Source organism: Lycorma delicatula, chromosome 3 (genome assembly GCF_047948215.1).
Source record: "Lycorma delicatula isolate Av1 chromosome 3, ASM4794821v1, whole genome shotgun sequence".
NCBI lineage: Eukaryota > Metazoa > Arthropoda > Insecta > Hemiptera > Fulgoridae > Lycorma > Lycorma delicatula.
The window spans coordinates 183,601,452-183,626,476 of NC_134457.1; the positions used below are offsets into that span (position 1 = coordinate 183,601,452).

The following is a 25,025-nucleotide window of genomic DNA, read 5'->3' on the forward strand; positions in this document are numbered from 1 at the left end:
TACCCCATAAAGAGGGGTATCCTTTTAGGATACCCCTCAAAATTATTTTACTGTAAATTTTCGCGATTAAATACCAAAATTGATTAAGTTAAAAATTTTGGTTCTTATCGATTACCTGCCCGCCACATATATTTTCGTTCCATCGGTTTCACACAGTAAGTAGTAATCAATTTACATGTTAGCTAAGTATTATTTACTTAAATGTCATTATATTTTAAAATTAGTAAAACAATCAAGACGATTTGATAATTGTTATTTCTATTGACAGCAGCGCTTATCATTCAACTGATATCTTTTGAATACTTCTTCTTTTTTTAATTCTAGTTATTATTTCACTTCAATTAGGTCGGTTTGGAGTTTAGTGCTTCTAATCTGCATTGTACAAAATGAACATTTGGAAATTACCAAATACGAAACAGAAGGCCGTGCAGTTCTTTACTGAGGTTGGGATTCTACTGAAACATCGTCTATGTCCAAAAAGTTATAACATGACGTTGTCTGTAAGCGCTACAGCGAGATGACGTTGCAACCGTCATGAATATCGTATATCAGTGTCTTTGAGTGCTGGAAACTGGTTTCAAAATTCCAGATTACTTTTCTTAACTGTGGTACGTTTTATTTACTTCTGGGCGTGAGAAATATCGTCGATAACATGGTGTAAACGGGAACTGGATATGTCGGATGAAACGACCGTTGATTGAAATAACTATTTATGTGAAATATGCGTGGACGCATATTTCACATTATGGAGGTAGAAGAATTTATGGAGGTAGAAGAATTTTGTTATTTGTGAAGTAGAATTACTAAAGATGGACGAAGCAGGAGCGATATAAAATGCTGAATAGCACAAGCTAAACGAGCCTTCAGTAAGAAATATAAGTTGTTTACATCAAAAATTAATTTAAATGTCAGGAAAAGATTTTTGAAAGTGTATGTTTGAAGTGTCGCTTTATATGGAAGTGAAACTTGGACAATCGGAGTATCTGAGAAGAAAAGGTTAGAAGCTTTTGAAATGTGGTGCTATAGGAGAATGTTAAAAATCAGATGGGTGGATAAAGTGACAAATGAGGAGGTATTGCGGCAAATAGATGAAGAAAGAAGCATTTGGAAAAATATAGTTAAAAGAAGAGACAGACTTATAGGCCACATACTAAGGCATCCTGGAATAGTCGTTTTAATATTGGAAGGACAGGTAGAAGGGAAAAATTGTGTAGGCAGGCCACGTTTGGAATATGTAAAACAAATTGTTAGGGATGTAGGATGTAGAGGGTATACTGAAATGAAACGACTGGCACTAGATAGGGAATCTTGGAGAGCTGCATCAAACCAGTCAAATGACTGAAGACAAAAAAAAAGCGTGGACGTTCTATCACAAAAGGATGATCGAAAGATTGGCGGTATTCGGAAAATTGTTGAATTGGACACAAGCTTATTTACAAGGCACAAAAACAATGCCGTGCGAATTCTGCCACAACAATGGATTTTTGGCAGTACATGTCGAGAAACCGAGGAATGCTTTCTCAGTTGCGTTCCCGATCGTTAATTTTCAACATTTATGAAAGAAATTAAAAAAACACGTGGTGGTAGGATCAACGTTGTACACGGATTAACGAACGAAATCGATGAAGCGGGATTCAAGCACTTAAAAGTGAACCGCCGTTTTAACCTCGTCGATCCAACCACACGCGCCCACACACAAACTATTGAAAAATTAACGGCTTTGTAAAATGACGGAGTAAGAAGTACAAAGTCACGGACCGCCATTATCTGGAATTATATTTAGCGAGTTCGTGTGGCGGCGAGACGTTCGCGAAAATGTCGCGTTTGACGCTATAATTGAGGCGATTAAGGACACTTGGCCAAAAAAACATGCAAAATACGTGTGAGGTAAATTGCAATGTATTGTAGTAGTAGACTATCGGGGGTTTGATTAAAACATTTGATTTAAACTACGCTTATATGTGGCGGGCAGATAACCGATAAATACCAAATATTTTTTTAATAAATGTAATTTTGCATTAATAAAATGATTTTTTTTATCAGAAAAACTAAGAATTAAATTAAATTATATCTATTATCAAGATTTAATAGTTTAATCTTTAAAAGTGATTACAAAAAAAAATGGACAACTGGTGACAAGAAACATTTTAAAACAGTTCTCTTATTTGCGCTGCTCCAGTACATAATAGATTACCTAACAGTATTAGACTGTTCGCAACGGAACGTTGGCTCAAACGTCATCTAAGACAACTCTACCCCACCACTAGCTAGTCAACGGTTAGAATGCGTGCGCACTCTGCTGCTATCCTCCCTAGGAATAGACTCGTCACGTTGATTAGTACAGTAGTGAGTTTCTGTTAAGTGGATATGTGATTATTAGATGTAAAATTTTTCTCTTGTGGGTTAAATACAGGAGTTTCAAAAAATATTTGTAAAGGCTAAGTAATGAGTTAATATCTGAAGTAAGTACAAAACAACAGTTTAAAAACACTATTTAAATTGCTTAAATTTAATACAATGTAAATTCGTTTTATTTTAGTTTTTAATAGCATAATCTGTAAACCATTAATAAAGCATTATAGAGACCATAAAGCATTCATTTGCTTACACGCATACAATTCGTTCTCTATTCTGTATACGCCTACTATATGACTAGCTTGCGTTCTACTGAAGCTGTATTATAATAGTAATAATAATGCATCTTGACATAACACGCGACTGAACAGTTGTAGGAAATTTTAAATAGTCGTGCATTTTTAGAAGTATCTATTGACAAACAGGCTGTTTGAAAATAAATACCACCGATGATAATATTTATGACGATATTTCATTAATGACATTTTTAATGTAGAATCTAGTGCATACAAAATAAATAAAACTGTTATTCTGAATGTTAACAAATTTATTCGGGCCCATTTTGTTTATATTATATGCAGTATTTTATTCTAGACCAGCATGGTATCTTAATATTAGTACTGCTATTGAAATTCATAGTTATATTAATACTGTTTTTATATATGCTTGTTAATTTACGTGTCTGTTTATGGTAATAACAAGAACCACCGAAATTATATGAAAACTTTTAATGTGTAGCAGTTTCGTAATACTCTTCTCATTTACCCAAGTTTTTTCTCTTTGGTGTTTTTTCTTTGTAATAAGGTTAAAGACATACAAATTAAAGATACTACGTGTAATTAGTTTGATTATAATGAAAATATTGAAAAAATATTGAAAATTTTCTTTTTCAGATTTCAACCTTTATTAAAAACATATATATATCAATCAAAAGAAGAGGTAAAGATCCTTGGTTCACGATTTTAACCCAGTTCAGCGATCAGAATTGATAAAAATTATATGAACTTAACAGAAATAAATGTATTCTTCGATTTTTTCTTTTTAAAATCTATTCCTTATTCAAATAATTAAGACAAGAAGAAATACATGTCACACCTCCTTTTCTAACATAGTGCCGTAAGTAACTTCAGTCAAACTAAATTGAGCTACAACAGTACACAGAACATTTTTCCTTCCTTGTATGAAGTAAAGGAAGTATTGTAATCGCGAAAATTTCGGTTTTTATATTTCAACGGTTAATATCCATTTTGACTAGTTTCGGCGTGACGTCTGTACGTACGTATGTATCTCGTAACTGAAAAACGATTAGCCGTAGGATGTTAAAATTTTGGATTTAGGACTCTTATAAAATCTAGTTGTGTACCTCTCCTTTTGATTGTAGTTGACTGAACCAAAAGTGTCCAAAAAAGCCCAAAATTCCCAAACGTTTGTATTTTTTATTTTTTCTTAAATGCACTAATAAGACCAACTAGAGACATATAAGACCTAATCTATAAGACCAACATTTCGTTATTTTATTTTACTTCCATTTGAAAAAATATCAACTAAATTTATCTAAAATTTTGTAGAAAAAACCCTTGATCCTTAAAAAATAGTTACACGTCAAGAAAAAGGCTCCACTCAACTCATCACCGTAGCGCGTATGAAAAATACATCACTACAAAGTCAACATAACCTTCTTTTTTTTACTTCTAATTGAGCATAACTAAATAATCTTAATCACATTTTCACACGCACAACGTCAGATAAACTATTACAGTGTATGTATATTTAAATGAAATTGATCTAATAGTTTAGAGATTTTCTAGCCACAAAACTTTATAAATAAATCTATATATATATATATATATATATATATATATATATATATATATAAGGAAATTTATATAAATGTTTTTATGCAAATAGTATTGTCGTATTCCTCGTACAACAAAGCGTAAAGAAAATTCATTTTCACCTTCCATTCCCACCATGCGACCAAAAGTAATACCGTACTTTTTTCGAAAAGTTTGTAAAACAGCTTAATATTGAGATAGTAGAATTGTTATATTAATATCATCTTCTACTTTAAAGAAAAAGATACAAAAATATATTTTTGTCTGAGAGATCAGTCCTCCTCCCTTTTGGTCTGCAAATTTATTTAGTTCAAAACTGATAGCTTGAGGTTTCAAGCCTTTCTTTTTCATAGTGTTATACAATTTGGGAAATAATAAAAAAACTTAAATATGAAAATCTAAGTCATGCCGCCTACCTACCCAGGTTCTAATTAGTTTCTTATTAATATAAAAAATAATAAACTTTCTATGGTTAAACTATACTTTCACTTTTCAACATTTTTCAACGGCGCGTAAAATCTCAATTATGTCAAAGAAGCGAGGTGACCAACTAAAATCTTAAATTTGTTAAACATTTAATTCATTATTTCCTGTCTCAAAAAGATTTTTATTCTAAAAAATATTTATATTCAGAAAATATTATAAAACATTTGGAATAATTTTTGTAAAAATATATTTTAAGTAAATATGTTTTTTTGTTATAGCATTTTATTTCAATATTTCTGTTTTTGAATTATGTAAAAATCTCTACTGAGTAAATCATATTATCTGATGAACTTTGAAATTAACATAAAATTATTACTTGAAAAGGTTAATCGATGAAATCTACAAACATAAAATTAAAACTTTCGGCAATATATGTTCAGTATAGGCTTTTTATGGCTTTGTATTATAAAAAAAACCTGATACAACAAATCTTTTAATACACTATTTAGTGCTATTTCTATAAGTTATTTATTATTATTGTTATTATTTTTACATAACAACAGACATATTTTAATATAATTTTTAATAAATCATAAACCATGATTGAAGTATATTTGCATTCTTTCAGCAAAAGACTATTGTTTTAGCACAAACTATTTAAGGGGTGCATTACCTTATCTAACAAGTTTCAAATGAGCATTTCAGAGAATTCTAATAGTTTGGGTTTTGTACTCATTCTGAAAATTATTTACATTTTATGAGAGTGATTATGGTTCAGTAATAGACTGCGGTAATTCCACTAATATCAGATTTGATCCGTTACTACTGTTACTTAAATTTAAAACAAATAAAGTTATGTAGGTAAAATCTATAATCTTAAAATTTACTATGTCAATATATTAATAACACGTTCAAAATTAACATAGAATTCCAAATTTAAACCCATCTAATTAACCGAGTCCATTGATATTTTAAGAAACGTTTTATCTCTGCTAAAATACAAACGGAATAGATTGAATAAAATCAGTTCCAGACTATCTTTTTCAGAATTGTTAGAATGGCACTGATAAACTAGAAGAAAGGTGAACTTTCTCAAACTTTACGCATTTGTAACGAGGTTAATAAATAAACGATAAGGAGACTTAAATTCATGTAGATATATATATATATATATATTTTAAAGACCTTTAGTTTGAAATTAATGACAATAATAAACTATATAAAATTTTTCAATATTTTATTTATATTATTATTACTTATAAAATTAAAACCTATAATTTTAAAAATCGCCAACCTAAAGATCATATTCGTGATTTCTTAATATTAATTTTTATGAATTTTTTATTTTATTCGTCAGACATAACGACTGCTAAACGCTAACCCCCTCATGTCTTTCAGCTAGAGATAACGTTACACATGTAAATTCCATTTTTTTTTTTTAATTTGTATTAACAAGCAACTTCAAAAAAACTGATGCTTGTTTTATAAATTTCTCTTTTCTACAATATCTTCTTCAAATTTGAAAATTTCGTTTTTGAATCAAGAAGTGGAATGCATTCAGTATTTAATAAATGGTTCTGGTATCTTACCAAAAAAGATTTTGGAATCTTCGGGAGAGCGTCTTACATTTTTGGAAGAAAAAGGTGAACTGCACAATGATTACTTTCTTCTAAATAATGAACATTTAATAAATAAGATTTAATTTTTAAATAATAGATTTAATGTTTAAATCCCCTTTTTAGAAATAATATTTTGTTTTTTTTCTTTCGTTGTTTTCTAAGATAAGAATTTTAAATGACCTCTGTCTTTTAAAAATTAAATGTCTTAATAAGAAGTTTTATTGATTTATGTAAGATCTTTAACAGCCTGTCTTAAGTATGACAGCACAGTCAGCTCGCTGAAATGATGACAGGTGTATTCCACACAGCGACTGATCACTTTGTTTATTGATAACGTTGGCTGTGTAATAAAATTACTTGCAGAGAAATCAACTTTATAAGGATCTCGGGTTTTTCGTGCATCAAAACTATACAAAATCAGCATATTATGTATTTTGTGTGCATTAATATATTATAGTAGCAGACCCGGCTAGAATATGCTTCGTTATTGCTAGATTTAAGTATATATATATATATATATATAAATTAAATGAACACAATTGAAAGTCTAATGACTTTCAAATTGAACATTACGGAACTTACAAAATTTAAACTTTCCCTTTCACCCTTTTCCTTTTCCTATCTTCATTTTAACATATTCCCTTTCCTTTCCCATTTTCCACATCTCCCCTTTCTTTCTCCCATTTCTCTTTTCCTTATTTTCCTTTCCACTTTTCTTTTGTTACTTCCGCTTCCTTTTCCCGTCTTTCCGTTTCCCCTCTTTTCTTTATTCAATTTTCCCCTTCTTCCCTTTTACCTTTTTCGATTTTTCCCTCTTTCCCTTTTCCAATTTTTCGCTTTCTCCCTTTTTCCCCGCGCGTAAATCGGTCCAGTAGTTTTTTAGTTTATAGCACACATATCGGAAACAATGAATGGAATCGTAAAATATTTAGTATAGCATGTGTTGCTTTTACGTCCAACAGATAGCGCTGTTTTTCAAAAAAGCATGTTTTTACCTGTCACAGCTGTGACATCTTAGGATATAAAAACGCGCGTATTCGAATGCAGCGTTGTGTACGAATTTCAAAGCAATCGGTGAAGAACTGTCGAAGATTTAAGATTTTGAACAAAAGAACATTTACATTTTTATTTATATAGATTATTATATTATTATCATCAATTTATTAATCACTATTAAAACAAATAAGTTATGATTTTGTGTTTTTGATAATTTATATCTCGAATATTTACATTAACCAAAGAAATATTGTGTATAGATTACTTTAACTATTACTTATATTTAGGTTCATCATCTTTGTTTTCAAAAATATTATTAAGGTCTATTATAATTATTACACATTACTTGTGTAATATCTGTTAATATATTTTCTCTTTTTGTCAATAATCTCACTAAAAATCAATTATGATGTTAGACAACTTATTTAACGTTTTTTGACGTGGAATTTTTACAACCTACAAAATTTCCATTTCATCTCATCCTCTGAAGCAATACATACCTAGGAGGCTAATAAAAATATCGAAGTTTTCATTGAATTTGTAAGTAAATTGACCGTTAAATTTTCTGATACTACAAGTTAAAATAACTCTGATATAATAAAATACAAAGAAACCAGTTGAGACTAGTTTTTTAATGCCTCTGCACAATCGGTGTCATTTTAGATACTTACACAAATTTTAGGTACTACAGTTTCAAAATACATAGTGTAAAAAATGTACAAATTGTAACAAATTTTGGAAGGTTTACTGGCAGCATGAATTAAACAACATTTCTATGAACCTTCGTGCTATTACTTATTACTAACTATTACTAACTATTACTAACTAGCTATTACTAACTATTACTTATATTTAGGTTCATCATCTTTGTTTTCAAAAATATTATTAAGGTCTATTATAATTATTACACATTACTTGTGTAATATCTGTTAATATATTTTCTCTTTTTGTCAATAATCTCACTAAAAATCAATTATGATGTTAGACAACTTATTTAACGTTTTTTGACGTGGAATTTTTACAACCTACAAAATTTCCATTTCATCTCATCCTCTGAAGCAATACATACCTAGGAGGCTAATAAAAATATCGAAGTTTTCATTGAATTTGTAAGTAAATTGACCGTTAAATTTTCTGATACTACAAGTTAAAATAACTCTGATATAATAAAATACAAAGAAACCAGTTGAGACTAGTTTTTTAATGCCTCTGCACAATCGGTGTCATTTTAGATACTTACACAAATTTTAGGTACTACAGTTTCAAAATACATAGTGTAAAAAATGTACAAATTGTAACAAATTTTGGAAGGTTTACTGGCAGCATGAATTAAACAACATTTCTATGAACCTTCGTGCTATTCTGAAAAAAAAAAATTAGGGAAGAATTTTGTTTCGTTTTTACTCTGTAAATTTTATTTCTCTTTCAGACATAAATCTTTAAAGTGGCTGTTAATTTCCACAATTTTGATTGTTTCACAACATGATACACAAAGTAGAATTTCGAGATCAAAACAAATCGTTTGTTGTTTTGTTCCATTCGGGGATTTAATTAAAATCGGTATTTCCCTTTTGCCAGCGGCAATATAATAAATATGTAAATGTCGATAGTAAAAACATAACACTTCTTGTCTGGGGGCGTTCGAATAATAATGGAAATGCATATGTAATATTGTTTAACGTTGTGTAAAATAATAATTTAATTAATTATGAATCAGTTTCTAAACATCTGTAAGCAAACTTCAAGGATATATTTTATAAAGGGTAAAACTTCACATATCGTTATAATATCATATAATCATTTTTATCGTTATACGATCTTTGAGTTAACAGATTTAAAAATTTTCCGATGTATGAAAAACTGACAATATAAAACTTATAAATAAAACAAAAATCACAACGTCATAATAAATAAAATATCTTTACAGTCATTCCGTATAAATAATTAAATATTTATTATCAAATCAGAAAAATTATTATTTTAATAATAGAACTTTAGGCAACTTAATAATAAAAGTAATACGAGGTCGCCCAAGATAAACCGAATCCAAAGCAAGCGAAGAACACATGAACTGTAAGGCGATATTATACAGGTAACCCACCGGGTTGGTCTAATGGTGAACGCGTCTTCCCAAATCAGCTAATTTGGAAGTAGAGAGTTCTAGCGTTCAAGTCCCAGTAAAGTCAGTTATTTTTACACGGATTTGAATACTAGATCGTGGATACAGGTGTACTTTGGTGGTTGGGTTTTAATTAACCACACATCTCAGGAATGGTCGAACTGAGACTGTACAAGACTACACTTCATTTACACTCCTACATATCATCCTCTGAAGTATTATTGGAAAAGTAGTTACCGGAGGCTAAACAGGAAAAAGAAAAATATTATACAGGCAAATGAAAGATAAAAACTTACTTACATGGGTTCCTCCATCTCTACATGCACTGCTGGAAATTTTGACCGCCGTAGTCCAGGTACAGTTTGGCCCCATGAATCAAGTTCAGTGCGACATGCTATAACTCTCTCCGTTGGATTTTTGTGATGGCGTTGCGTATATTCTGTTGCGTACATCATGAGTTTGTAAATTATTGTAATAAACCTTGATTTTTAGGTTGCTCCACAAAAAAATCAACTGAATAGATCAGGCGATGGTGGAGGCCATAGATCCTTCGAGATAGTCCTATCAGGTGTGAAAACTGGAGTGCACTGCTTAGATAGCGTGTGCTGTTGCGCCTTCCTGGTTGTAATAGGCAAAACGTCGTTGTCTGGCGTCAGTTTCCCCATGAAGGGATGGAAAAAGTCGTAATGTTACGTGCTGAGGTCATTGTGCATTTGAAAAAAATGGGTCTAATGATTCTCGTCCCCAACACAGCGCATAACACTCCAATCTTTACATCATGCAGCAGTAGCTCGAATATCTTTGGTGGGTTTTCCACATCCTGATCCCATAGTGGAAAACACCCGTCATGTGACGGTTACGGTCCCAACGCCACCCCCTCCGTTCGTAGCCCTGATGGCTTTACCAAAGGTCATCTTCATAACCTCGGAAAAGTGCAAAAGCCTTTATCTTGCCTCGGTCAGGATACCACCGATGCGAATGCCTCATGTGACATTCCCATCGGTGTACTACCACCTACAGAACTCATAAAAACAGACAAAACACATCTCATCAAGTCTTTAACAAGACTGATTTGACAATACCCGAAGGAACTGATCTACTATCCGAGAGTTCAGCAGATCACAATAAACTACACTAAAACATAACATAAAACAAAAACGAAAACAAATTACAAACCATAAAATAGGGCAAACCCAGGCAAAACACTAGATCCCCTCTGTAATCCTCTCCTTTGCCAAATAAACAAGGAAATTTTCCACGATCATCCATTTAGTCAGATTTCTTCAATTCATACGGACTCAATGATATCAAGCCGAGAAATAGTCTCCGTGCGAATTAATTCATATTTAGTGCATTCATTCACCATGTGAAGGCGTCGTCCACATTGCGGACACATACTATATCCAGCATACTGAATCACTGAAGTTTGTCCCTGAAGGGATCATGCTCAGAAAGTAATTCCGTCTTGTATCTGTTTGAATTTACCAAAGAGGCGCTCCACAAACCAACAACATTACAACAGAAACAAATTTCAATCAAAAATCAAATAATAAATAAGGTTAAAGACTCAATAAAAAATATATATTTATCGTACAGTTTACTTGGTTTATCGTATTATTTATTAAAATATAACAAAACTAAGAACAGGATAAAATGGAGATGAACAAATTCCTCTTTGTTTTTATTAGTAGTTTATATCTTACACTTCAACAGGAATATTTATTTATTATTTAATCTTTAAAGCTTTCTATATTTTTACATTCTTTCTAAATTTTTAAGGCTTACATTTTTCCCTTTTATTCTTTGAAAAGAAATTGTAATTTTTCCATGTGAGTTGAATGACAGTTGGTAAAATATTTGAAGATATTGTAATTGATTCCAACTGTTGTCAGTATTCAACTAACTGTAATAATCAAACATATTTATATATATATATATATATATTTTTTTTTTAATGAGATATAAGCCTGAAAATAATATAAATTAATATTTTTGACATCCTGAAACAACCTCAATCTTCTCTTTTAACAAGAAATATTTTATGTAATTCTGTTACAATTTTTCTAATATGAAAATAGAAGTTATTTTATTTGTCTTTGTTATTAATTTATATAAGGAAACAAGAAAGGTTTATCTAAATGTTTGTCTTAATTGGACGAAAGTGATTTAAATGAAATTCTCGTATAAAAATCCGTGTAAATATTAATTTAAAATTATTTAATAAAAGAAACAGTAATACTAATCGTATATCTTTACTTCTTTGTTTTCAATCAAGACTGTAATTACGTATTATTAAAAATAGGAAACGTAAAATTATTTTGTGTTATTTTCCAAAAGTTGTACTTTTTTTATATGTGTATCTCTACTGATTAACATGTTCCAGGTAAGACTTGTATTTGTAAGTATTTGGATTAACGCGTACATTCATTAGTATTGTTATCCTATGAAGCGCATCCATTTTCGTGATATTTAAATGAATGAGAAACACAGATTTGGTAATTCAAATCTCGGATACATAATTTTTTATTTATTTATTTATTATTTTTTTACTTAACTCGATTTACAAAATTGTAGTCTGTTATAGGGTACGTGTACGTGTGAGCTATTAATATTTTGAAGGAATTTTTTTTTATTTTCCTAAAGTGTACGTTGAAATTTGTTCAATTAATGAATAATAAGCGACTCCCTACCGCCCAATGAGATGAGGATGACAGATTTGATACGTAGATTAGGTGTAGTCTTGTGCAGACTTAGGCCGACTATTCCTGAGATGTGTGGTTAATTGAACTCCAACTACAAAAGTACACCGGTATCCACTGTCTAGTATTCAAATAATTATTTAACATACAAAAGCACTTATGTTTACTAGAATTTGAACCTCAGAAACTTTGATTTCAAATTAACTGATTTGCAACAAGTTAACTACTAGACCAGCCCAGTGGGCTAAAGAACTTAAAAGCTTTTTTTATAAATCTCGTGTTATAATAATCTTATTCTATTTTTAAATTATAGAAATTTTATACTAAAATAAATCTTTTACTTTATATACTAAAGCCTTTTATTTATAAAGAATTTACTCTACAATATAAAGGCAAGTATATTATTATAATATGTTACTCTATTATTATACTACCTTTTTGCCTATCATCTTGGAGGGGTAGCAGCGTCCTTTCTTCTATGCAAAGATATTGTGCTTTCGAATCCCTTTCAGGGTTGGCATTTTTTGATACTAAAAAAAAATAATTTTCATTTAATCATAGAATTAAGAATTAAATAACTTAATTAAACATTAGCCTGCTTGTACTATAAGAATAAATTAATAAAATGAAAATTTACATTTTTTTCCTAAGTAGAATCTCAGGTTGTTAAATTTCAGAATGATATAATTGCACAAATATAATATTTTATTAATAACGTTATTATTCTTAAATAAATAATATTATTATTATTATTATTAAATATCATTATTCATATTGTATAAATGCATTAAATATAGATAAAATTTTATTATTTATTTATGCTTCATTACAGCAGTGAAGGTAAAAGTTATGTTGTCTGTTGATATTAGTTTATGTATGGAGAAACACTACCTTTTATACATTATACTCGTAAATATGCAGCATACAAACCGTGTCGTACAAAGTACGATATTAAAAGGTCTTGTCTTTCTTATTATTATTAATTAAAATAGATGTATTTATATTCACTTAATATATTAAACTTTTAGGTTAAGCAAAAATTATAGGAGACTAAAAAAAAATAATATAGTATTATTTATGAAAAAGGGGAATTTCCGTCAGACTTCAAAAAAAGTGTTATAGTAATGATACCAAAGAAATCAGGGGCAGATAAATGTGAAGAATACAGAACAATTAGTTTAACTAGTCATGCATCAAAAATCTTAACTAGAATTCTATACAGAAGAATTGAGAGGAGAGTGGAGGAAGTGTTAGGAGTAGACCAATTTGGTTTCAGGAAAAGTATAGGGACAAGGGAAGCAATTTTAGGCCTCAGATTAATAGTAGAAGGAAGATTAAAGAAAAACAAACCAACATACTTGGCGTTTATAGACCTAGAAAAGGCATTCGATAACATAGAATGAAATAAAATGTTCAGCATTTTAAAAAAATTAGTGTTCAAATACAGAGATAGAAGAACAATTGCTAACATGTACAGGAACCAAACAGCAACAGTAGCAATTGAAGAACATAAGAAAGAAGCCATAATAAGAAAGGGAGTTCGACAAGGATGTTCTCTATCTCCGTTACTTTTTAATCTTTACATGGAACTAGCAGTTAATGATGTTAAAGAACAATTTAGATTCGGAGTAACAGTACAAGGTGAAAAGATAAAGATGCTACGATTTGCTGATGATATAGTAATTCTAGCCGAGAATAAAAAGGATTTAGAAGAAACAATGAACGGCATAGATGAAGTCCTACGCAAGAACTATCGCATGAAAATAAACAAGAACAAAACAAAAGTAATGAAATGTAGTAGAAATAACAAAGATGGACCACTGAATGCGAAAATAGGAGGAGAAAAGATTACGGAGGTAGAGGTAATTACTAAAGATGGACGAAGTAGGAGCGATATAAAATGCCGAATAGCACAAGCTAAACGAGCCTTCAGTAAGAAATATAAGTTGTTTACATCAAAAATTAATTTAAATGTCAGGAAAAGATTTTTGAAAGTGTATGTTTGGAGTGTCGCTTTATATGGAAGTGAAACTTGGACAATCGGAGTATCCGAGAAGAAAAGGTTAGAAGCTTTTGAAATGTGGTGCTATAGGAGAATGTTAAAAATCAGATGGGTGGATAAAGTGACAAATGAGGAGGTACTGCGGCAAATAGATGAAGAAAGAAGCATTTGGAAAAATATAGTTAAAAGAAGAGACAGACTTATAGGCCACATACTAAGGCATCCTGGAATATTCGCTTTAATTTTGGAAGGACAGGTAGAAGGGAAAAATTGTGTAGGCAGGCCACGTTTGGAATATGTAAAACAAATTGTTAGGGATGTAGGATGTAGAGGGTATACTGAAATGAAACGACTAGCACTAGATAGGGAATCTTGGAGAGCTGCATCAAACCAGTCAAATGACTGAAGACAAAAAAAAAAAATAAAAAATAAAACAATTATAACAAAAAAATTAAATATATGATACCCATTAATTTGCTTTTGCTATATAAATTCTCATATTATTTTCAACCATAATATGTTTACATTTCAGAGTATACTGCTAATATAATATAGCTAATTTAATAGCTAATACAACTAACTTCTTATGAAATAAGTAAAAATATTTAAAATGTTTTTATACGTTACGGAAAGGTTCATCGCTAGGTGTAATTATATTTATTCATTAAACTGGTTCTCTGCATGACCAATATTTTAATAGGATAAAATTTTTCTCTAAATAAATATTCACAGCAATAAAAATCATATTAATTAAGTTAGATGAAACCATAATCAGCTAATAAATAATTGATTTTTAGTCGGTCGATTTTCTGTCAGTCCTAACCTTCTCATTCTAACTTCGTAGTTGACACGTTTCGGAGTACCTCATTCTTAAACCTACTTAAAAACGCGTCAACTACGAAGTGACAATGCTAAGAAGGGCAAAAAATAACACTGAAATCAATTGTGATAATCCTAACGAAAATATAAAATATTAGTACAGGAAATACTTTATCTTTATCTAATAAAGTATTCATTAGATGTTGTGAAAACATCTAATAATACTTTTCAAATCAGGAAATTAAAGAAGTAATACATCTAAATTAATCATATTAATGATTACAGTGCGTTATTAAACGGACTAATGTAGTTCGTTTAACTAATGCAGTTTGCTTACAGTTGCTGAGTGTCGGTGACGTCACATCAATCAAATAATTATACCACTGCGCTTGACCCTTTCCCAGGGATTTTCTGCAAACACTATTGAATTATTATTTTGTAAATATTACTAAGATGTGATTTTACAGTTGAAAAAATTATAATAATTGTCCAGTGTTTACAGATTAGTTCTTTTATAAAAGTTTTTTTTTTTTGCTGTAGAACAAAAATTTACAATCGGTTTCTCCTGATGAAACCATAAGTAAATCATATGTTAAAATATCACATAACAGAGGGTCCTCCAATGATAACCCACTTCCCACGTAAATAAACAGTAAAAAATTATAATAACAGAAACGTCCATATAATAAATATACTGAATAGTAAAAATTAAGCTTCATATTTACTCATGTAAAAAGTATTATCATCACTGGGTTCTATAACTTGTCTGTAACTTCTTCATATTCAAATCTATAGACCATATACGTCCACCATATTAAGTTCGCACGCAATGTTTATTATCGAATAGAAGATAAATAGAGGTAAACAAACGAATGAATGAAAACAGCATTAAATACTAATAAACAAACAGTAATACTGTTAAAAGAACAAAAATAAAAGTCAAAATAATAGAAAACGAAAATAATAAAATAAAAAAATAGTAACAAGGTAGTACAAAATAAAAACATGAAAAAAATTTCAAATTTAAAAAAAAAGTTGAATAAAGATTACTCGTATTAAAGGTAGATTGAATATCCAAATTTTTTTTTTGTTGAAACTATCCTGGAAAGGAAGAAATTTTCCTACCAACTTCTTATCTATTTTTTTCAAAAATTATATTCAATCGTTTTTTATATTTTAAAAATTTTAAAGAATATATGAAACAGATTAAAATATTATTACGTCGGGAACATTTGTTTACTTAGTACCAAGCTTAACGTTAATAAACTAACCTAATTTTAATAAACGGGTGCATTTTCTTGCAAGTTGCATGAACATGCACCCGGGAGTCGAGGTTGTAAGACTTCACCCGTGTCATGACTCGGCGGTGCTTGTCCTGGCGTGGTATTTGCAGGGGACAGCCTCGTCCGGGATCAGCTGATTTAAAAGTCGAGAGTTACAGCGTTCAAGTTCTAATAAAGGCAATTACTTTTATACGGATTTGAATATTAGATCATGGATACCGGTGTTCTTTGGTAGTTGGGTTTCAATTAACCACACATCTCAGGAATGGTCGAACTGAAACTGTACAAAACTACACTTAATTTACACTCATATATATCATACTCATTCAGCCTCTGAAGTAATACCTGAACGGTAATTCCCGGAGGCTAAATCAGGAAAAAGAAGCTTCGTCCGGGAGGAGTGGAAGGCTCCGATCATCAATGATCGGGCGGGGACTCCCTTGCTGCAACTTTGGGGGAGAAGGTAAGACCAACACAGGTAAAGACTACCTAAAGGTAGTCCTGTTGGGGATCCCTTTGGGGGTTCCTCATTAGAAGCGAAGCATAAAGATCGGAGTCCCAGTGGGGAGACCCCTCATTAGAGGCATGGTATGACAATAAACGACCGAGTCCCGGCTGCCTGGGTAGGACTTTGTTCCTGCCGAGGTAGTTTGAGGCGGTGGCACCCCTCGGAGCTGAGTTTATGTTTGAATGCGTGTCCGGTTCCAGGAGACGGGAAAAATAAAGATGCGACGTATTAAAAAAATAAAAAATAAAACCTAATTTCAATAATAATAATAATAATAATTGTATGTTTTCAACTTAAACTTCCTACATATTTGAGACATGGATAGCTTTAATGACTAGCCATATACGTGAGAAATTTTTTTTTTTTTTTTTACATGATTTTACTTTACTGATTGATAAATTCATTTATTCGCTATAAAATCTTACTGGCTGAAGGATATTTATTTCACTATTTCCCTCTGTAACCCAATAATATTAATTTTTGTCATTATTAAATAAAACTTTAATCTCTGTTTCGACCTAATGAAAAAAACATTAGAAAAAGTTCCCTAGTAATATATTACTGATAAAATCTTTTGGAGTTTTTTAAGAAATTTTATTAAAAAATTTATTAGTTAAAAATTAAATTATACGTTTTCTCTCTTTATTGTAACCCATTTTTCTTCTTTCATTCGGCTTACAATTCCTTAAATTTGAAAGTATTCTGTCAGTTTACATTTAACTCGCATGTTTTTTTTTTATGTTTTTCATTAAAACACTGAATTATAAGAGGTGAATATTCTTCATTTATTCTTTTGAAAAATGAATTATAAATATTTTAATGCGGATTCATAAGATACTTTTGAAGTAAATTGTCCTTCGATTATTCTATAAAGTTTCATTTAGACCAGTGATACGATATTTTTTATGGTATGATAGGTGAATAACAAATAAGAGTAATATTTCCATAATTTATAAGTAACACAAGATTTTTTTTACCCACTTGGAGTGGGAATGAAAATTAATTTTCTTTACGTTTTGAGTTTTGAGGAATATGAATACACCATTCACCTGGGGTTTCCTCCTTCCATATATACCTATGTATAAAACTTTGTGTCTCAAAAATCTCCAAAACTACTTAATCAATTTCATTGAAATTTAGATGTGTTGTAGTAATGTTTCTGAAGTTGTGCGTGTGAAAATTTGATGACGAATGGTCGAGTCGTTCTTGAGTTAGGTTCAATGCAAGGTCGAGAAAATTTGACCGGTCAAGTTAGAACGGAATTCGTTATGGTGAACCAACTGGAACGTTGACGTTTCTTTATTTGCAGTATCTATTGTTGAGTTAAACGTGATGTATCTTTCCAAGAACACAAAAATTTTTAGGAATTTAGCATACACACGCTGGTAAACTACAAAACCGTTATGCTATACCCAAATATGAATTAATTCTGTTTTATTACGGACAGTTCCTTATTTACCGGTGAAAGCTAATATCTTGCAAACTTGAATCTCTCTTCTAAAAATTTATATTTGACTTATACTCTCCGTGTTCTTTATTTAAAGCACCATATTGTATTTACACTTTGAAAGAGAAGAAGTCATTATAATTAAGTCTTTCAAGATTCCGGATGTAAAAAAAAAAAATAATATCGGAATTTTGATTTAAACAGTGCGGCAGTGATTCAGGCGAGTCTGAAAACGTTACTAAGAGTAATTAATTTTATTTAGTTTTAAAAAATATGAACATAACGTTGATATGAAAGCATTAACTATTTTTGATTTTAAGTCATCGAATTTATTGTCCAAAAATGACATCTTGCGAATGACTGATATTCTACCGTACATACTCAGTAAGTTTCTCGCTAAAATCACCCATTAGTATTTGCATGCGGCATCTCCAGGGAATTCTAGGGTTTTTGAAAGCTCAGTATCGGAGACCTTTCTTGTTAAAAATCCTGACAAATGAAAATGAGCCTCATCGCTCATCAGTAAATTGTTAACAAGGTTCTCCCGTTCATTAATTAACTGCAATAAAGTTTTACAGAAATTTACCCTGTTTTCATAGTCACGTTCATGTATTGCATGAGATGGATGAGTTATTTGAACTTGATACCGCTAAAGTTTGAGGTCATTGTGTAAAATGCGCCATATATTACGATCAGACAGTCCGAGTGACACAGAATAGCGACACATTGACCGGCGTGGACTACGTTTAAATGTCTCTCTCACAGTCAGGATATTCTCGAGTGCACGTACTGTTTTTACCCTCACCTTTCTTCTTTAGCGTAATACCAATGGTCTCAAAGACTCGAACCCAAGTCTGTATGGCTTGATCTGATGGAACGCAAGATTGCGATTAAATATTTTCGAAATTCACATTGACTGATTCCGTAACTGTTACAGTTTTTGTAAAACACTTTCACAGAAAAGGTTGCTTTTTACTCCATTGCTCCATTGGAACTAAATGCTTTTCAGTAAACTACAAAGTGACAGTAGCGGTTTCATCCCTGTTCAACTCTATTCCTAAAAAAATGTGTTGCAAAATCACACAATCCTTTTCCGCATCTGTATCTCTCGGATAAGGTGAAGAGTGTTGATTTAAGAATAGAACCAAAGAACTAAAAGGACAGTTTTAGCTGCACATATGGCTAGATTGATTTCCTACCTTTCTGCTAAACACCTTTATTAGAAAAGATGGCTATTCCTGAACAAAATGTCTTCTGTGTTTTGCCGTTTGCTAGACGTGAATCTGTAGTTAAAATTTAACGTGCGTTCTGTAGAAAGTTTCATTGTGATCTTCTAAGAGACAATAACATTAGTCGATGGCAAAATCGGTTTGAAACGACCGGATATATTTGTAAAAGGAAAAGTACAGAACGATAAAGTGTATGAAGAAAATGATGAACGGTGAGGGAGTGTTTTCTCTGTACTCCCAAAATATCTGTTTCGATGGCCAATCGCGAATTAGCAATGCCGGTATGTCAGTGTGAAATATTACTAAACGCTTATAGGCTTACCGTTTACGGGCTTTGAAGCGTATCGACGACTCCGTCCGAGGCGACTTGGCAATCGAAATGCTGCAGCACGGAGTGACGACTTTTTTTATCGTAATGTGCATAGTGATCATTTCATCTTAGTAGAAAAATAACACACATCTCAATGTCAGGAAATCCTCATAAACTCTTACAATCTGAAAATAACTTTCTAAAATTAAATATTTTCTGTACGATATCCCGTTGGCAAGTTTACGGATTATTATTTTTCGCTGAAGCAAGCGAACAGAAGTTGCTTGTTTGGATATGATTCGTACTTGGTTCTTTCCTTAACTGAAAGATGGACCAGAAAATTTTATTCGACAATATGTCGGTGCACCGCCTCACCGGTCTATCTGTACGGGATCGGTTGAAAACGTTTTTCCCAACTGCTGCATCGATAGGAATGGACCCGATGCTTGTTTTTCAGTGGCCCACAAGGTCACTCAATGTAACCCATGTGGTTTTTTCTTTAGTGTTTTATAATGAATCTTGTATATGAGCCTCCCTAACTATTAATCAACCCGATTTGAGGCACAGGATTTAAGCACTTGAAGAATTAAAATACCGTTATTCTTTTTTGTATACCCTATATTTTTTACGTGCATATTAGGAAGTTAATTCATGTGGAAAAAATGAACAGGGATTTAAATACCTTACGGGAAACTTGCTCTGATTTACCTTTTTCCAAAAAAGCATTTTAATTTAATAATAGTTTTACTAATACTGTCTGAAAATATGATATATACGAATAAGGATTAATAGTGACGAGAAGGAAATTTTATTTTGTAAAATTAGCTAGCCCGTGTGTTAGGAATCTATCAGCATTATTGAATTCTTTTTATATTTACTATAATTTAATTTATTATTATACTGTATTTGAGGTTTATTGTTCTCAAAACTGCAGCAAAATGCAATGAATTAGTCGTGAAATTTTAAAAAAAGTTTCCCGTTGACTACTTGCAAGGATTAGATGAATAAATATTTATTTAAAATCGTTAAAAGAATGGAATCAATATTTTTTATTTTCTATCCACTCAATTTTTAATTTAAATTTTGTATGTATATATATTATTATTTACACACACTCACACACACGCATATATGTATATATATATATATATATATATACACGCGCGCACACACATACACACACCATTAACAATGAAACAAGCTTTTATTCCATTTTAACGTAATAAATGACACTATGTTCACTGCAGTTGTGACTATACAGAAATGTAGAAGACACAGTGATTTAACAGTTTGAAAATAGTCTAAAAATAGTTGGTTAGAGCTTATAGGCAATTCAAAAAGTTCTATAAAGATTACCGATTCTATTGCATTCTGTTCAGAGGTGGCAACGAGAATTGAAAAACAGCTATCCGGCCAGTACTACTGTTTATTGCTTTCCTATCATCAATACTCCGTCGACCAAAACTTCGAATCTGCTTGTTCTCTATTAAACAGCCGAATAACAAACCAGTATGAGTGAGTAATACTTGTCGAAGAGGTCCATTATAAATATCATACTGCATTTTACCAGATAAAATTTCTGAAAGAAAGAATAATTTCCGACCTTATATATAAAAATACATTTATAATTTATTAACAAATATATATATATATATATATATATATATATATATATATATATATATATATAATATTAATTTTAAAATTAAACATATTCACAACAGAACTAAAATTTGAAACTTATGATATTATTCAGTAACAATTTTTTTCTGTTTAACAAAGTAAATCAGAATAACTTGAAATTGTATGAAAAAATAAAATAATAAAGAAAATGGTCAACGTCATTATTATTATTATTATTACTGTTATTTACCGTAGATTATGTCATTATGCTCATTAATGCATGGTTGTTTGATAAAACTCTAATTGAAAGTGAAAATGCTCTCTTTCATGGGGAGTATTTTCTTGTGTTCATATGTAATTTACCAGTTCTGTTTGTGTTTATTAATTTTTATTTGTTTGTATACCAAGAGAAAGTTTAATTCGTATTTATTTTTGTGTAAATAGGTTCCATTTACAAATAAAATATGTTAAACACTTTACCTTAGTTAAATGGCAAAATTTTACCCTCTGTTTTAGAAACCATTTTCGAAAATTTAGCTCTTTTACGTTTTAATTAGTATTAGAATAACTTTTTTTTAAACGTGGAAAAAGTTTTTACTTCCAACAAAATATATTTATCGATTCATTTTCTAATGTATCTTTACATTACAAATAAAATCACATTCCACTTATGAAAAATATTTATGTATTACCCGCCGTACAAGTCCTAGTAAAGCCAGTTATTTTTACGCGGACTTGAATACTAGATCGTGGATATCGGTGTTCTTTGGTGGTTGGGTTTCAATTAACCACACATCTCAGGAATGGTCGAACTGAGAATGTACAAGACCACACTTCATTTACACTCATACATATCATCCTCATTCATCCTCTGAAGTATTATCTGAACGGTAGTTACCGGAGGCTAAACAGGCAAAAGAAAAAAAGGTTGGGAAGGCACAACCCACTGGGTTGGTCTAGTGGTGAACGCGTCTTCCCAAATCAACTGATTTGGAAGTCGAGAGTTCCAGCGTTCAAGTCCTAATAAAGACAGTTATTTTTACACGGATTTGAATATTAGGTCGTGGATACCGGTATTGTTTGGTGGTTGAGTTTCAATTAACCACACATCTTAGGAATGGTCGATCTGAAACTGTACAAGACTACATTTCATTTACACTCATACATATCATTCTCATTCATTATTGAAGTATTATCTGAACGGTAATTGCCCGAGGCTAAACAGGAAAATGAAAGAAAAAAGATCGGGAAGGCAATGGCAAACCACCCGTAAAACCTGTCAGGAAAATTCCAATGGCAAAAACATCAACGCCTATGGAATTGTCTAGAGTCAAACACGACTAAATGGCAAACTTTGATTTTTGGTGTATGTATATATATATATATATATATATATAAATGTATCTTAAATTATATTTACAATCGGTTTCGTAGATTAGAAACCATAAGTAAATTTCATCACAATGATCAAGTTATAAAGGAGTTTCTCTTGAAATACGTTAATTAAATACATTCTAAACACCAACCGTGAACTCTTGGCATCTAAACACCAAACGCAACTCTCAACAAGGATTGGCAAGCTAGGTGGGATTCGTCCACGAAAGGAAAGTGGACGCATCTTTTGATCACGCACATTGAGCCGTGGACCGGAGGAAGTTTGGCGAACTGGGATTCTGGTTGACACAATTCCTGATCGGCATGAGGTCTTTCGTTCATACATATGTAAACGATGAAGACCTGAAGACCCCTTCTGCCCTTACTGTCGTAAGTTAGACACGTCAGAGCAAGTGATATTTCAGTGCTTGCAATGGGACGAGGAACGCCGCGACTGTGGTGCTGTAACTGGCAGCAGAAACTGACATTTCGAGGTAGGGGTCATCTTTGGAACGATGTTTCGCAGTCCGGCGGACTTCAACACTGTGACAGGTTTTGTGTCGGGAATACTTCAAATCTGGAAGCGAGGGATTGCGGGCAGCTCCGTACCGAGCTGCTGTTCGCCAATGCTTGCGCGGGTGGTTGGTGGTGATGAAGTGTGAGGACTCTCGAGCCCCTGAGCTAAAAGCCTGAGTCCCGACGGGGCAGTCCCTTCGAGAGTGTCCTCGTTAGAGGTGAAGCATAAAGGACCGAATCTCGGTTGCTGAGTGATGGTGGCCGGGAACGGTATATCCGGGCCTGGCGTTTCCTTCATCTGGCGGCTAAAGGCGAAGGCACCTCCCTGAACCGTGTTCATGCTTAATTAGGGGTTTGGTTCCGGGTGGCAGGGATAAAAAAAACTCCAGACAGTACTGAACTAGAAATCATAACAATGTCCAGTACTAAGAATAAAACCACAATTAAAAAAATAATAATAACATAGGAACAAATAACATTGTAAATATAAATGATCATAAAAATAGACAAAAATACTTTGATGATGTACAACTTAAGAAGAGAGACCTCGTCCTGAGTATCACTATTGGGTCCCTAAGTCAATACATGTACCCGCTTTAATCGCCTTTCATCCTCCTTATTGTCTAAGAGGTTAACAGCTAGATAATTTCCGTTAAGTTTTAATTTGTACTTATTTGCAAATCGATCGACTACCTCTCTACACACGATAACTCTTAAGTACGTGTGAATTTTGTTGTTCCGTACGAACCACGGCGCCTGTGTAATGCATCTCGCAAATTTATTCTAGAATTATCAAGAATCTCTAAATTGCTGATACTTGCCGTACCTAAGAGTTAGATTCCGTATGTCCAAACCGGTTTTGGAATCACTTCGTATAAAAGTAGCTTGTTAGATAAGGGTAGCTGCAATTTCCTGCTTAACAAGTATAGCTCCTTAAATCTGATATCTACCTGCTTCTTTTTTTTCTTTAATGCGAACCTTCCAAGTTAGACGACCCAGATGAATACCTAAATACCATACACTTTCAGATTGCGAGATGTAACCTTCATCTAAATGGATTTCTGGGCTGTCACCTCTTCCCATCGTGAATTTCATCGAGTCGATATCACTCGATTGACCTTTATTTTATTTTTTTTCAACAATTCGGTTAGAAAGTTTATAAATTATATATATATATGTTTATTTATTTATTTTTTACTAAAATACACATGTAACTTTTAGTTTCATCTTATCGTATATCTGATATAGGAATTTTCTACATGTTTCGCCGCATTAGTATATCAATAACATCAGGGAATGAAAATTATCCGCATTAAGTTACGTCAGTTTTACATACAAAAAAACTGATAACATCACAAAATCTGCGCGGCTTATTGGTAATTTCAGTACTTTATTAAGCACAGCTTTCTCTATAGGCCAACAATTTTTCGAAAATTTTGAATTTGAATTTAAATACATAAAGCAAATAACAATGTTTAATGGTTGTCGTGCAGACATGGTTGACAAGTTATGTACAAAACTAAAAAATACGAATAATCAATTACGTATAAATAAATACAGGCTACACAATTAAGTTTGCAGAATAGAAATATTAGGGACAAAAAAAATATCTATTTGAAATATATTGGACCAGAAACTTATAAAAGCACAAATTTATTCAGAAAAAGAATTGGTACACAAATAGCATATGAAACTAGTAATAATTCAGAAATGAAGATTAACGCAAATATTGAACATAAAGATAAGTACAACTGTTCCGATATGTACAGAATGACTTGCGATTCGTTTCATAGTATATGTAAACTGGTTAAACAATAAATTTAAATAATGGGTACTAACAACTTATAGCTGCTACAAGATTGAAT

At 31.5% G+C, this 25,025-nt stretch overlaps 1 long non-coding RNA gene across 1 annotated transcript in view; it reads left to right on the forward strand.

Annotated features, from left to right (window-relative positions):
• Positions 1–2,351: 2,351 nt before the first annotated feature.
• Positions 2,352–25,025, forward strand: part of LOC142321109 (uncharacterized) — a 75,853-nt gene continuing 53,179 nt past the window's right edge. The window contains exon 1 of the long non-coding RNA XR_012755585.1: positions 2,352–2,462. This is a non-coding gene — a long non-coding RNA (uncharacterized LOC142321109). The remainder of the gene's footprint in view (positions 2,463–25,025) is intronic.